The sequence below is a fragment of the Pelmatolapia mariae genome, linkage group LG3_W, assembly GCF_036321145.2.
Source record: "Pelmatolapia mariae isolate MD_Pm_ZW linkage group LG3_W, Pm_UMD_F_2, whole genome shotgun sequence".
NCBI lineage: Eukaryota > Metazoa > Chordata > Actinopteri > Cichliformes > Cichlidae > Pelmatolapia > Pelmatolapia mariae.
In genome coordinates this window covers 9633426-9648672 of record NC_086229.1, presented here as the reverse complement: position 1 = coordinate 9648672, position 15247 = coordinate 9633426, and positions in this window count along the sequence as shown.

Sequence of the window (15247 nt, the reverse complement as noted above, 5' to 3'; positions counted from 1 at the left end):
CCTCTTAAAAACAAAGCGACAGCAGAGCAAGCAGAGAAAGAAACGACAGAGCAAATATTCACAGTATGTTTCCTTTTTTCGGCAGAAACATCTGTGTTATGTATGAACCAAGAGTTATTGTGTGCTATGCAAGCCATCGACAGTAGGGGGCACCACGCCCAGTTATGTATGTGTGTTACTTCTGTGATATCAAAAAAATAAAGAAGAAGTCAACTAGTAAACAAACAATCCTGTGTGCAGTCTGACTCGGCATAAGCTCTAATAGTGTACTGACACTACAGTGGAAATATAACATAAATTGGCGACGAGTTGTGTCGTCTGGAAGACTTGGCCGTCTACTGAGCATGTACTGACTGCGTGGCCGAGTTTGGACGGAAAACGGACGATCGCGTGGCGAATTAGCATCGGAGCTAGCTGCTAGCTGCTTTTTCTCCGACGAGTCAGAAACGACGGTGTTGGCTGTGGACAGCGGATGCATCATGGCTGGAATGATTGGGCAGATGGACCCCATTGATGATGCTGGTGAGCAATGGGCAACGTATATTGAACGTTTTGAGCATTACATCCTTGCTAATGACATTCAGCCTGAGAAACGGGTCCCGGTGTTGCTGAGTGTAATGGGTCCCAAGACGTACGGTCTTCTGCGTAATCTGGTGGCTCCGAGCAAGCCTGGGACAATGCAGTATGACAATATTGTGGGTGTTTTGCAAGCTCATTTTGCTCCCAAACCGCTGATAATAGCTGAGAGGTTCCGGTTCCACAAGAGGAATCAGGGGGAGGAAGAAACGGTCGCACAGTATGTTGCGGTGCTGAAAAGACTATCAGAACATTGCGAGTTTGGTGCGTATCTGGAAGATGCTCTACGGGACAGATTTGTGTGTGGATTAAAGTGTGAAACTGTGCAGAAGCGTCTTTTGACTGAAAAGGATCTCACGTTTCGCAAAGCTGTTGATTATGCTGTGTCGGCAGAGACAGCAACACGTGAAGTGCAGCAGTTGAGTCGTTCCCTTAAAGTGAATGCGGTACTGTCACAAAAAGGTGATAAATGCCGCCGCTGTGGGAAAATGAATCATACTGATGATGACTGCTGGTACAAAGACCGTGACTGTCACCAGTGTGGGAGGAAGGGCCACACGAAACGCATGTGTAAAGGTAGAGCCAGAAGCAGCCACGATTGGAACAGGAAAGAGAAAGAGGGAAAACCTGAACTGAAAGGCAATGCAGTTAAGAACAGAGCAAAGGACAAAAAGAGGAGAATTCATCATGTTGCTGCAGAGGAAAGTGAGAGTGAAGGAACCAGGCTCGACACTGATAGTGAATTGGAGCTGTATTCTTTGTCTCGAAAAGAGAAATATTCACGTATCTCCCTAATGCCTGTAGTTAATGGGAAGAAAATGGAGATGGAGCTGGATACAGGGGCTGCTGTGTCGTTGATCCCATGGGAACTGTACAAAAGTATGCTGAGTCAGTTGCCGCTTCAACCCACTGACATTATGCTGAAAACATACACTGGGGAGCCGCTGGCACCAGAAGGGGTAATCAAGGTGCAAGTTGAGCTGAATAAGCAGCGTGCTACACTACCCTTGTACGTGGTAAAGGTGGATGCTCCACCACTGTTTGGTAGGGAGTGGCTGAGAGTTATCAAGTTGAACTGGAAAGACTTAAAGATGACTCATGCCAGAGAGCTGAGCGGAAATGACAATCTGGAGGCTGTGTTAAAGAAACACTCAGCCGTTTTCTCTAAGGAGCTGGGCACAATGAAAGGCATTAAAGCCAGATTGACTCTTAGGCCTGATAGTGTCCCCAAATTCTGTCCACCACGTAACGTGCCTTATGCTCTCCGCCCTCGGGTGGAGGCGGAACTGAAACGCCTGACTGAGCTTGGGGTGATCACACCAGTGGAGCATAGTGATTGGGCTACGCCCGTGGTCCCTGTCAACAAGAAGGATGGCTCAGTGAGACTCTGCGGTGATTTCAAAGTCACTCTAAATTCGCAGCTCTGTGTGGATAAGTACCCACTTCCACGCATTGAGGACCTATTTGCTTCTCTAGCAGGAGGACAGCATTTCAGTAAGCTAGACTTAGCAAATGCCTACCTACAGATGGAGGTAGAAGAGGAGTCTAAGAAGCTGCTGACTGTTTCGACACAAAAAGGGCTGTTCCGTTTCAATCGCTTGCCTTTTGGAGTGGCGTCGTCACCTGCATTGTTTCAGAAGGCTATGGATCAAGTGCTTCTCGGCCTACCATACACCCATTGTTATCTGGATGACATCCTCGTCAGTGGTCCAGATAAACAGACACATCTGAGAACCCTTAAGGCAGTTTTGGGCAGGCTGGAGGACTATGGCTTGCGTCTCAAACAGGAGAAGTGCCTGTTTTTCCAAGAATCAGTAGAATACCTGGGCCACATAATTGATGCGGCAGGGTTACACAAATCACCAGAAAAGGTGCGTGCCGTTATGGAAGCTCCAGCACCAGCTGATGTCAGCCAGTTACGTTCCTTTCTGGGAATGCTCAACTATTATGGACGTTTCATACCTGATTTAGCTACGGTCCTGAAGCCGTTGAATGAGCTACTCAGTAAAGAGAAGAAATGGCAGTGGACATCAGCCTGTGAGTCAGCTTTCCAGAAAGCTAAAGAACGTCTGGCCTCACCAGAAATACTCACCCACTACAATCCTGAACTGCCTCTCCGTTTGGCATGTGACGCTTCACCATATGGAGTTGGAGCCGTGCTCTCGCATGTCATGCCTGATGGCCAAGAACGGCCAATTGCCTATGCTTCACGAACCCTCAGCAAAGCAGAACGAAACTATGCTCAGATCGAGAGGGAGGCGTTGGCTATTGTTTTTGGAGTGCGCAAGTTTCACCAGTATCTCCATGGTAACAAGTTCACCTTGCTCACTGATCACCACCCACTGACCTCCATTCTGAGTCCAGTGAAAGGTACACCATCAATGGCAGCTGCACGAATGCAGCGTTGGGCGCTCCTTCTGTCAGCACATAATTACACCTTGCAGTATCGGAAGGGGGCACATCATGCCAATGCGGATGGACTGTCACGTTTGCCTCTGCCCCTTGCACAGAAAGAGAAACAGGGAGCGGTGGAGGTATTCTACGCATCTCAACTGGACACATTACCAGTCGGTGTTGCTGAGATCAGACGTGACACCTTGTCTGATGTCACATTGTCTCGTGTCCTGGAAATGGTAACAACTGGACGCTTTCCAGCAGCAAAGGACGCAGATCAAGACCTGTCACCTTATCTGATGCGCAGACATGAACTCACAATACAGCAGGGATGCCTCATGTGGGGCGTGAGGGTGGTAGTGCCACCTAAGCTGCGCTCTCATGTTCTGAAAGAGCTCCACGCTGCACATCCAGGGATGGTGAGGATGAAGAGCTTAGCTCGCAGCTATGTTTGGTGGCCTGGGATTGATTCTCAAATTGAGCTTCAAGCTAAAGCCTGCCACTCTTGTCAGCGTGTGCAAAAAGAGCCTGGGTTAGCACCTTTGCACCCTTGGCTGTGGCCTTCCTGTCCGTGGGAACGGATCCATGTGGATTTTGCGGGTCCATTTGAAGGTCACATGTACCTGGTGGTGGTAGATGCACATTCCAAGTGGCCTGAAGTGCATGTTATGGAGAGCACCACAGCTGGTAAAACCATACAAGTGCTGCGGGGTCTCTTTAGTCGCCATGGCATCCCCCACATCCTGGTGAGTGATAACGGACCGCAGTTCTGTTCTGAGGAATTCAGGGTGTTCCTGAAAGCTAATGGAGTCAAACACATCCGCTCTGCGCCGTACCATCCTGCCACTAATGGTTTGGCTGAGCGTTTTGTGCAGACATTCAAGCATGCACTGAAAGCTTCCAGGGGTACAGCACCTGTGCAACAACGCCTTGACACGTTCCTCTTGACATATCGCAACACTCCCCATGCAACAACTAGAGAAACGCCAGCTATATTGTTCATTGGACGCAAGCTGCGCTCTCGACTGGATTTTCTGAAGCCCAGTGTGGCCGGAGCAGTGCGTCGGTCACAAGATGCTCAACAACAATGCCGACAGCAACACTCCAGGGACAGACGGTTCACTGTGGGCGAGCCTGTCCTGGTGCGTGATTATAGGAAGGGAGAGGACAAGTGGACGCACGGTGTCGTACTGGAGAAGACTGGGCCAGTGTCATACAAGGTGAATGTGGGAGCCCAAGGAGTGTGGAAACGTCATGTGGATCAGATGCTGACACGACCGGAGTCAGTATCTCAGCAGGTCACAGTGGATCCTCTGACAAGCTCTCAGATGTCACCAGCCCAGAGTGGTAGTGACACCATACTTCACCCTTGTACATCTCTGCAGGAAGAGACTGTTGAACAAGTTCTGGGGACCACCTCACCTCCAGAAACACCCCAGTCTCTAAAACCATCACCGACTGACTGTACTCAGGTTACAGAGTCTGTAAGACGTTACCCAGTGAGAGTCACTAGGCCACCCGCTCGTTATCGTGATGGGTGAGCGTATTAAGTAGTTCAGTGAGAATGTTGGCGTTCAGAGACATTGTTCTCAACTACAAAGAAATTCATACAGAAAGAAACATTAGTTCCAGTTTTCATGAATGTTGTAATAATAATAATAATAAAAAAAAGGGTACTATGGTTATGGGAAATGTTTCTGTGGGTGGTGCCACGGTCGCATAGCTTAGTGGGGAGGAGATGTTATGTATGAACCAAGAGTTGTGTGCTATGCAATGTACCTGGTGGTGGTAGATGCACATTCCAAGTGGCCTGAAGTGCATGTTATGGAGAGCACCACAGCTGGTAAAACCATACAAGTGCTGCGGGGTCTCTTTAGTCGCCATGGCATCCCCCACATCCTGGTGAGTGATAACGGACCGCAGTTCTGTTCTGAGGAATTCAGGGTGTTCCTGAAAGCTAATGGAGTCAAACACATCCGCTCTGCGCCGTACCATCCTGCCACTAATGGTTTGGCTGAGCGTTTTGTGCAGACATTCAAGCATGCACTGAAAGCTTCCAGGGGTACAGCACCTGTGCAACAACGCCTTGACACGTTCCTCTTGACATATCGCAACACTCCCCATGCAACAACTAGAGAAACGCCAGCTATATTGTTCATTGGACGCAAGCTGCGCTCTCGACTGGATTTTCTGAAGCCCAGTGTGGCCGGAGCAGTGCGTCGGTCACAAGATGCTCAACAACAATGCCGACAGCAACACTCCAGGGACAGACGGTTCACTGTGGGCGAGCCTGTCCTGGTGCGTGATTATAGGAAGGGAGAGGACAAGTGGACGCACGGTGTCGTACTGGAGAAGACTGGGCCAGTGTCATACAAGGTGAATGTGGGAGCCCAAGGAGTGTGGAAACGTCATGTGGATCAGATGCTGACACGACCGGAGTCAGTATCTCAGCAGGTCACAGTGGATCCTCTGACAAGCTCTCAGATGTCACCAGCCCAGAGTGGTAGTGACACCATACTTCACCCTTGTACATCTCTGCAGGAAGAGACTGTTGAACAAGTTCTGGGGACCACCTCACCTCCAGAAACACCCCAGTCTCTAAAACCATCACCGACTGACTGTACTCAGGTTACAGAGTCTGTAAGACGTTACCCAGTGAGAGTCACTAGGCCACCCGCTCGTTATCGTGATGGGTGAGCGTATTAAGTAGTTCAGTGAGAATGTTGGCGTTCAGAGACATTGTTCTCAACTACAAAGAAATTCATACAGAAAGAAACATTAGTTCCAGTTTTCATGAATGTTGTAATAATAATAATAATAAAAAAAAGGGTACTATGGTTATGGGAAATGTTTCTGTGGGTGGTGCCACGGTCGCATAGCTTAGTGGGGAGGAGATGTTATGTATGAACCAAGAGTTGTGTGCTATGCAAGCCATCGACAGTAGGGGGCACCACGCTCAGTTATGTGTGTGTGTTACTTCTGTGTTATCAAAAAAATAAAGAAGAAGTCAACTAGTAAACAAACGATCCTGTGTGCAGTCTGACTCGGCATAAGCTCTAATAGTGTACTGACACTACAGTGGAAATATAACAATCTGTTTCCACGTCACGTACAGCGGTCTCACTCAGAGCTCAGGGCGGGTCAGCCTCTCGGTCCAGCTGTGAGTCCGTTACCGTGAATCAGAATAACTATCAGAACTGTGGAGCGGCTGATTTGTGCTGAACTAAGCTGCTCACAGCTGATGTTAGCCAGGAAACATTACACACTGCTAACGTTACCTTAACACGGAGCTTCAGCGTCAGTGAACGCAGCACATTTTCTGTTGAACGTAGAAAACTCAAACTAATCTGAATTGATTTGCGTGAATGGACAGCACATGTTTGTCTGCACAGACCATAATAATACTGACAGGCGGCTGTTTGTTCGGAGATGATTTACTTCTGCTCCGTCGGGGTCACATAAACACTGTCATGAATTCTCTCCTACTTTTGCTGTTTCGCTTCCACCACGATAAAATCACACTTCCTGCACAGCGCTCTCTCTCAGTGCACTTAAAGAACAGTTTTCCATGTCAAATCTCTGTTTTCGGCATTATTCGCTTGCTTACTACGCACAAGTCTACCGTTGTGTACAGTGCTGTCAGCCGCTGTTTTTTTTTATGATTTCCGAAAAGAAATTTCTGCTGTTCAACACTGAAGAAATTCAAACTTTTTAAAATTATGCAGAATATTTTTTAAATCATCTGCTATAAAAAGCCAGGCCAGCAAAATCTCCTTCATGTTTTTCTGTTTTATCCTCAGTTACTTTGACACAAAGGCCTCTGCTGTGATGCTCACACCTGTGATGAATCTCACATGTATCACTGCTCTTCCACTAGTGATGTGTCCTGTGTGTTGAAGGTTCGAAGCGTGTGTCGGGTAATCTCGGGGAGTTTTTGTGAAGCGCGTATCGAGGCTTGCTTTGATTACGTATGCAGTGACGTTCGAGGCCTCGTGGGCAGTCCGTACCACGTGACTGATTCAGGAACTGGCTCGCCGGTTTGCACCAGATTCAAAGTAAAATGCGCAGCGAAACACAGCTGATTCCCCCAGTGGATTACGTACGTGTTACATAGTTACCTGAGCATTTCTTCTTGGATGGAACCAGCAAGGAAGGTTTTCCCCTGTCTGGCAACATTTCAGATCTCATCTCTCCTAATAAGGTGCACACACAGTAATAAATATCACAAATAATAATTACCATAATATAAATAAACAACACCACTATATTCTGATTTCTGTCTTTTGGTTTATTAAAAAGTGAAGCGCCACACACTAGTTTCTGTCATTATCCATATGTACAAAAGCACGATTACACACTTACCAAAACTCTATCCTGATAATTTCCACTGTATCGTTTGTATCAGACATGCTGAGACAATATTCTGGATAAATAACCATGAAAACAATGTATTTATTCAGTTTAGAGGTTTACACATCACATCATTATAATCATTGAGCCTGTTTCACTAGAATTGTCCACTTGATGGTGCAGTAGAGCAAATGAATAATCACAATGCTTCGAACCATGAGTCGACCAGTTGGATGGAAAGCTTCAGTTCATCCTGAGGCTTCATCTCACCATCACTAACTTCCATGTTTCCCTCTCACTAAAGAGGCTCTGTCAGTTTTCCAGGAGTACCTGTGTTATGGGTTCGAAATTGAGGACGAGAGCAAAACAATGATAGTCCAGAAGAGGTCGTTCAAACAATTGATTTTAATGAATGCACGCTGCGTGGAGAGGTGTAAACTGCAAAACAGTTGTACATCTCTGCCCAAAATACACTCTAGATTGCTTTTATAACATCAGGGTATTGTAACGCCCCTTCTTGCGTTTACAAGCACACAATTTGCATGTACAGAACATTCATGTATTTTGAGAATTAAATGCAAACACAGAAGTTCCTCCTTGTGGCATACTCTTAAGAATATGGTGATGATCTAAGGCCTTTGAGGTCACCATGGACTGGACATCCTTTCGTCACCTGTAACTAAGCAAACTCAAATCCCACAAGAAGCTGAATACATTCAGGCCTTTGCTCAGCTACTATTTTGCTGTACCAATATACTCAGCATATGAGTTATGATACATATATATTTAACTCAATCATTTTAAAGTAGTTATAACTGCACCTGTAATGAAAATGTTAATATTTGATTATGATAACCCCTATAATATAAATTATAACATAATGCCAGCAGCTTCAATAAACACTTTGATGAAATGATAATTAATGCAATGATAAGATGGTGGTTATATACAGTTCAGCAGTAAACTAATTTCTTTAAATCTTACAATTCCCTCTCTTGACGTCTTCCAAAGACGTCACTACACCATTCCCAGGTCCACTACCTTCGCTCTGACCCTCTCTTGCCGCCCCCTGACTCAGCAAATCAGACAATAACCTCCTGTCCTCTAGGTGGTCCAGTAATGAACACCAGCTCCCACTTGAAAACACTTCATGCTTATGTGATCTCTCCTCCTCTTCTGGGTCCTTCTCTAGTGGAAATCTTCTCCTGTAAGGGATAAAAACAAACAGCCTCTCTCTGCTACACCTTACTAACCTACTGTGTTCATCTAAGGTTCCTGTCATTATCCAAAGTTGGTTCACAATATCATATCAGGCAAAATGATAAACCCTACTGCCACGTCTGCTTTGTTAAGCTCTTCAGTTAGACTCTGTACCGGTTTGCCAATCTGTGTGTACATGCCTCTACACTTTTAATGTCTAAATGCACATCTGGATGTATGTGCACTTGTATGTCTATCTGCATCTATGAGTCAGTGGTTTTTCAGAAAAAAGGCGTTAAAGTGAAAAATGTTTCCTGACTATTAACTGCTGATACTACAGGGACTTTCCTGTTTGCCCAACCTCTTAGGTTTGGCCTTTTACACTTTTACTAAAGAAATTTTTAACAGAGCCCAAAGAGATTTTTATTTTGCTCCTGCGCTTGACAGGATAAGCCAAGTTGTTTTTTGTTTTGTTTTGAAATTTTTCCCTTCTGTGTGTGTGTGTGTACATAAGTAAGGATATGCTAATCAACATAAGATCCCTGGTTTGCAAATTATTTTCTGCCCCCACTGCAGGGCAACATCCTGCATCATGTGGTGGTGAGTCTATGTTGGCTAGTTTAATGCAGATATGTAACAGTTGCTTGATTGCATGGCCCACGGAGAGTTACGCAGTTTCAATGTATGTGGAGAGTTCAATACACATTTCTTGGCTAATTATTTTCCCAATAAAAGTGAAATCACACTTTGCATTTGATTTCACTTATATATTATCATGTTCTGGGCTCTATCCATTATATTAACTTTATTTAATCTCAATACTCTTTATGTGTGTGAGCAACGCTTGTAGTTTTATTAAACACAACCCCAGTAAAATACACACCATCCCCATGTCAGCCTGACTCTCCGCTAAAAAGCACACTTCAAAATTTTCTATCTGGATTTACGCCTCTTTTGGCTTCAAGCATATACATAACATGTAAAAGTTACTGTTAATGCCAGTTAGACAAGTTTCCATTATCTACAACATTTTGTTTCACCCGGCTCACCCTCACATGTTTCCTGTTCGCTTATTGCATATTTATCTTTAAGACCTTTTACCTCAGTAGTTGCTAAGCAGAAACAAAGCAACCTGTGGTCCACCTTTACCCTGTAAAATAAACCCCTGTCATGTTTGTGTCTGTAAGCATGTTTTGCATTCATTCGTTACACTCCACGCCATTCCTGCAAATTAGGAGCTGTAAAGTTGAAAGCTGCATCAAGTCCAGGCCTCTGGCCTGGCCTATATATAAATCATATGTGTTTGTAAGCGTGCATGCAATTAACCTGCTATGTTCTCATCTTCCCTCAACATGTATCACCTGGACACTCTCACCAGTGAAGCTTAAAACCCTTTTGGACGGAACATCAACTCTAAACAAGCACAGTTATGCATTGTGTATAAAATGAACTCAACCTGTAAATAGAGACGTCACTGTTATGACAAACATAAAATAATACTATACAACATGTTATTAATGCAGTCATCCTAAGGCAGATTATATGATAGCAATAAAAAATCTCTAAATCCCCAATCCCAACAGGTCCTGCTTTTAAATCTTCCCTGACTTTCCCTTCAAGTTCTGCTTTCTTAGTACAATAATTAGGTCCTCCTAATCCCATTAAATCTGCCATATTGATTCCTTCATGTGTAAATGTCAGATTTCGAGCATCTAAAACTTTACTCAGTCTCTGTGGTGCTACTAAGTTCCTAGTGAACGCCTGCAAGTTCACATATGCCACCACACTATGTTAGTTAGAACTTTTGGTGAGTGTTCTCTCCCTACATGTGCTGTTTCCTATATTATTTTGGCAGCCCCTGCTGCATGCTGTGCGCATTTAGGGTGCCTTGCTTCTGTTGGACTCAACCTTATGCTAACCTACATAAGTACCTGTCTTAAGAGCGACCTCTGCACAGCTCAGATGCCAGTTGCAAGAGCTCTCTAACATTAGAATCATCCGCTGTGACTTATATAGTGTTACTTCGGTACTTTATACTTCACACATTGTTGAACGTTGTTTATATCGGGAGTTCCTCTTTTTGTGTCTATATTTATTAATATGCCTTGTGCACTAAAGCTTCCTGTTTTTCAGTCTGGCTGAGCACTTGTTTGTGAGTAAAAACTGGCCTCTACAAGCCTTCATCATTAAAGCACATAAAACAAGATATTGAGCAGATACACATTAAAAATATTTCATATATACAGGGAAAAACCCAACAATCCTGTACCCCCTACTGAGCAAGCACCTTGGCAACAGTGGCAAGGAAAAACTCCCTTTTAACAGGAATAAACCTCCGACAGAACCATGCTCAGGTACGGGCAGCCATCTGCTGCGACCGCTTGGCGTCAGCTAACAGAGACTTCTTTTAACAGAGAGACCTAATATTTAATAATCTACATTTCACTATTTTATTCTTCGGTTCAGATTTGGATTCTGTATTGTTCTCTATTTATTATTATTTATATTTAGATTATTTATTGCTAGTCTTGGTTTGTTGTTGTCTGTTTGCGAGCTGACATAGTCTCTATAGCTAAGCTTCTTTTGCTGGGGTAGCCTCAGGAGAGAAGCTCCAGAGAGGCATCTTCCATGTTAAACACTAAAATATAACAAAAGAGATCTTCTCAATGTGTTGTATATTTTTAATATTTCCTTATTATTTTGTCATAAAATAAATCAACCAAATAACTTAAGCTGTGTGACAGCACCTTGCGTTTACACCGGGCTGTGAGCTGCCCTGACGCTACACCCCCTTTTACCCCATTTAATTTCTCAATCTTAGTCTAAACTATTCCTGACCTTCTCCTTCTCTCATCTGATCATCTCAAGTACGTCCTGTACCAAATTTACTTCCTCTTTTCAAGTCCACATTTAATTACAAGCTCTAATACATTTGGCTGTCTCGACGTGTTTCCTGTCAACTTACCAAGATACCAGAGTTATTCTCAGAACTCAAAGCTGAAGTTCCCCTTTTCTGAGTCTGTATGTTCTGTTTTTAAGGAATGAAATCAAAGTATTCATCATGTCAAATCCTTTCTTGGCTCCATCCACAGCCTGCATCCTTGAAACGTCCTATAAACAAAAGCCTGTGTGTTAACCAGAACATCACATTTCATACTCACATTCCCCACTTCATCCAACCTGTGTTATAAAACAAAAGTTAAAACAGAACAATTATCAGTCATGTGTCCAACCTTAGTCCAGTCTTTTGTCAGTGTCCAGTCGGTCCAACCTATGGCCTGCCTGGTCCGTCCATTCACCTGTCCATTCCCACACATTCACTCACACGCATTAACATCAGGTAGTGGTAAACGTCCGCACAAATAATCAGATTTTCCACTTTCAGCAAACTCAGTTAATTTATATAATCATTTATTTTCTTTTTAGTTGTTTCTAGGAAAATATTTCTTTATACTTTTGAACTGGATTGGCTCGCTGCAATCCTTTTAGACAGGGACCCACAATCTGACCCATTGTAATTTCGAAAAAGGTCACCTTACTTTTTGTTCTCCTGAGACTATTCTCGGCGCCGTTATCCATTGTTTTCTTTTGCAGGCCTGCTTAGAACAAAAATGAGAAAAAAGAGAGCTGAGTATTAGCTCATCAAAGTACCAAACAAAATCACCTGACAGGTTTTTTCTTTATAAGTGCACTGTTACAAAACCCCTTAAACATGTCCATGTTTATTAAACTCCCTCTTTAAAAATAAAACAACAACCTCAAATATCTTCAACAATCTTAAATTTCACCCATAGAACACACCCAAAACGTAAAAAGCTTCACCGTTTCGTACACAATATCCCCCTTTAAGCACTTTACCAAACTCACATTCAACCTAACATATAAGCACGTTCTCACAATATGTCAACACTAATTTATAAACCTCTTAACCAAATTTGCACCTCCTAACAATCTACCCCTCCTTTAAGGCCTCAATCACACACACACAGCAAGCTCCTCTGTCCACATTCACACGAGCTCTCAAACTTTTTGCATACTCAGCCATATCTCAACAATTTAACTTGGCGAACGAAATACATGATTACCCTTCATCACATTATTTAATTATTGTCAATTTCTTCCTATACTAATCCCTTGTTTTGATCAATCAGTGCAAAAGCACTCATAAATCACACTTTTAAACTAGTTTAATCAGTTTATTCAACATTCACACCATTCTATCACTCATACAAGTAGCAAGCCGATCTTCATTGCGTATGTTTGTGTGTGCTATTTTGCATATATGGCTTCACAGTCTCACAGACACTTTCCCATTCTCCAGTTAAAGAGTCAGTTTTCTCCGTCCCCGAATCACTAACCCAAACTTTACTTCCCCACCTTAAATCACAGCCCTGCTGGTCTTCCACCACCAGTTAGGGCTTGCTGTCAGGTTCCTGGACACTGTAAACAAGTCAACCAGAAACTTGCCTTAACATATCCATTCATGTTAACCTGTAATTTCTTCAGACTCCTGCATCTGGAGAATTGCTCTGGGTCTGCTTTACTCCTGAAAATAACAAACTAAAACATTTTCATTATTATCACGGACGCCTAAACGACCCATTTCTCTTTTTCTAGTCAAAAATACCAATTATGTCATGTATGTAAGCGTGTTCTTCCTTTCGTTATGTGGTCATGTAAATGCAGTGTAAGCTGTTTCTTAATTGCATGCCAGGTGATCATCTTAATTAAGTGTAAGCAGTTTCTTCATTGCATGAGTGTAAGCTGCTTCTTCATTGCATCCTTATGTATTCATTGCATTTTCATGTATTCATATTTAATTTATGCATCTTTTCACTGAGCTCTAGATTCAAACTATCTCACTTCTGAATCGTTTCAAAAATAATCTCACATGTAACAATTTGTATATGTGTGTTTTCTATTCATTAATATAATTGTCAGTTATTTTGGTTATCTTTACCTTTTGTATTGTTTACCTCTTTGTTGTGACGTGGTGGACATCCCTAAACTATCACGAGTTCAGGGTTCAATTTCAATCCAATCATCTCCTATCTTCTCGCAGTCAAACTCGTCCAGCTTCATCTCTCACTGGTCCTTTTCCATTCACAGTGTCCTGTTCGGGCTTCAGAGCCCCAGCAAACACAGTGTGTTTCTTCTCTGTTTTGATCTTTCAGTATTTCCTCTTCCTTCAGTCTTATTTTCATTTGCTCTGTTTTCTTCTCCATTCATCTTTTCAGTCTTTTCTTCCAAGATTGCTCCAAGCTTGGCAAATATGACAGTCAGTGCCTTCAAGCAGACATATCACGCTGTTCTTCACCAGCATGCATGTTGCATCTCGTGCTTTCTGTCATGCTGCTGGACTCATCAGTCGTTGTCAGTGTTACTGCTTTCGCCTGCACTGTCTTTTAGCTTCCGTTACTTCTTCACGTCCACGATGTTCTATCGGTCTTCATCAGGAAATTGACTGTCCTTTGCGTTTCTTCTCGGGGTCAAGGACAAAGTGAGAGCTCAAGCTGCACAATTTCAAGCCAAAGACTGGCTTATTTTCTCCCAATTCTTTTAATCTACTTTTCTGCTGCTGAACTCAAGGTTGCAAAGTTGAGAGAGTCCACCTGTATTGGCACACTAAAGCATATAATTAGTATCATATTCATTGTTATCTTAAAACCTCCCTTTTGCTTCATCTGCCCAGAGTTAAATCTCTCTCTCTACTCTGGGTGCACACTTGTCACCGTGAGCTTCCCTTTTATGGGCATGCATTTCCTGTCCCAGACACACACACACAGTTTCCTGTTTCTACAGCTTCTGCAGAGACTTCCTTTTAATTTCAGTCTACAAATAATCAGTAATTCTACTAAATCTTTATCTAAAAACCATATGCCTTCACCATTCTTTAGGTCAGTTTTGTAGCATCAGTCACACAATCATTTCTTGAGTGGGTGTACTAAGTGCATATACTTATGTGTTTTTAAACAGAAAAATAAAGTCAACCTCTCATAACATCACTCAAAGTCAAATACCTTCATAGACCCCAAAGTAAGCATATTATTTCCCTAGTCAAAAGTCAAACCGTTACTCACAGTAATTTTTAATCTCACAGCCTTTGTGTTTTGAGTCATGATCAGTGGCCCCTATTTCACAGCACACACGCACCTCTGTTTCAACCGGCCCTGTCTGACCATCCGTTATTGGAGTCAACACAAGACTAAACGTAAAGCCAGTCATATCTCTGCTATCTTCTTCCAAAACTCCATGGTCTGTTTCCTCCATGGAGTGTACAGGTTACATGACAACACTACATTTGAAAGCCAATCACACACATGCAAAATTAGACAGCAATTTATCCCGTCCACTGGAACTGAATTTCAAAATCCCTGAATGCACTTGCACAGAAGTCCGGAAAGTCCCGTTCGGCGTCAGTGGGATTTAGATTTCTATCCTGCCTACAGTATAATTCCAGGGCCCGAAATATAACAATACTACTACATGCAAAATCTAATAATGATAAAATGTTAGTCAAAAAACACGGTGTCAGTACAAAGAGTCAATAAAACACAAGTCCTATTACTTTCAGCAAGTATTACGTCGTTCAAGGACGTGTAAGCAAAACCCATACTCCAATTCTACATGTATCATAAAGTAGTCATCGTATTTAACAACCGTAATGCCAACAAAGTAGAAATAAAAGCAATTCTTCCCTTAAAACACCAATATAAGTCGTCCTTCA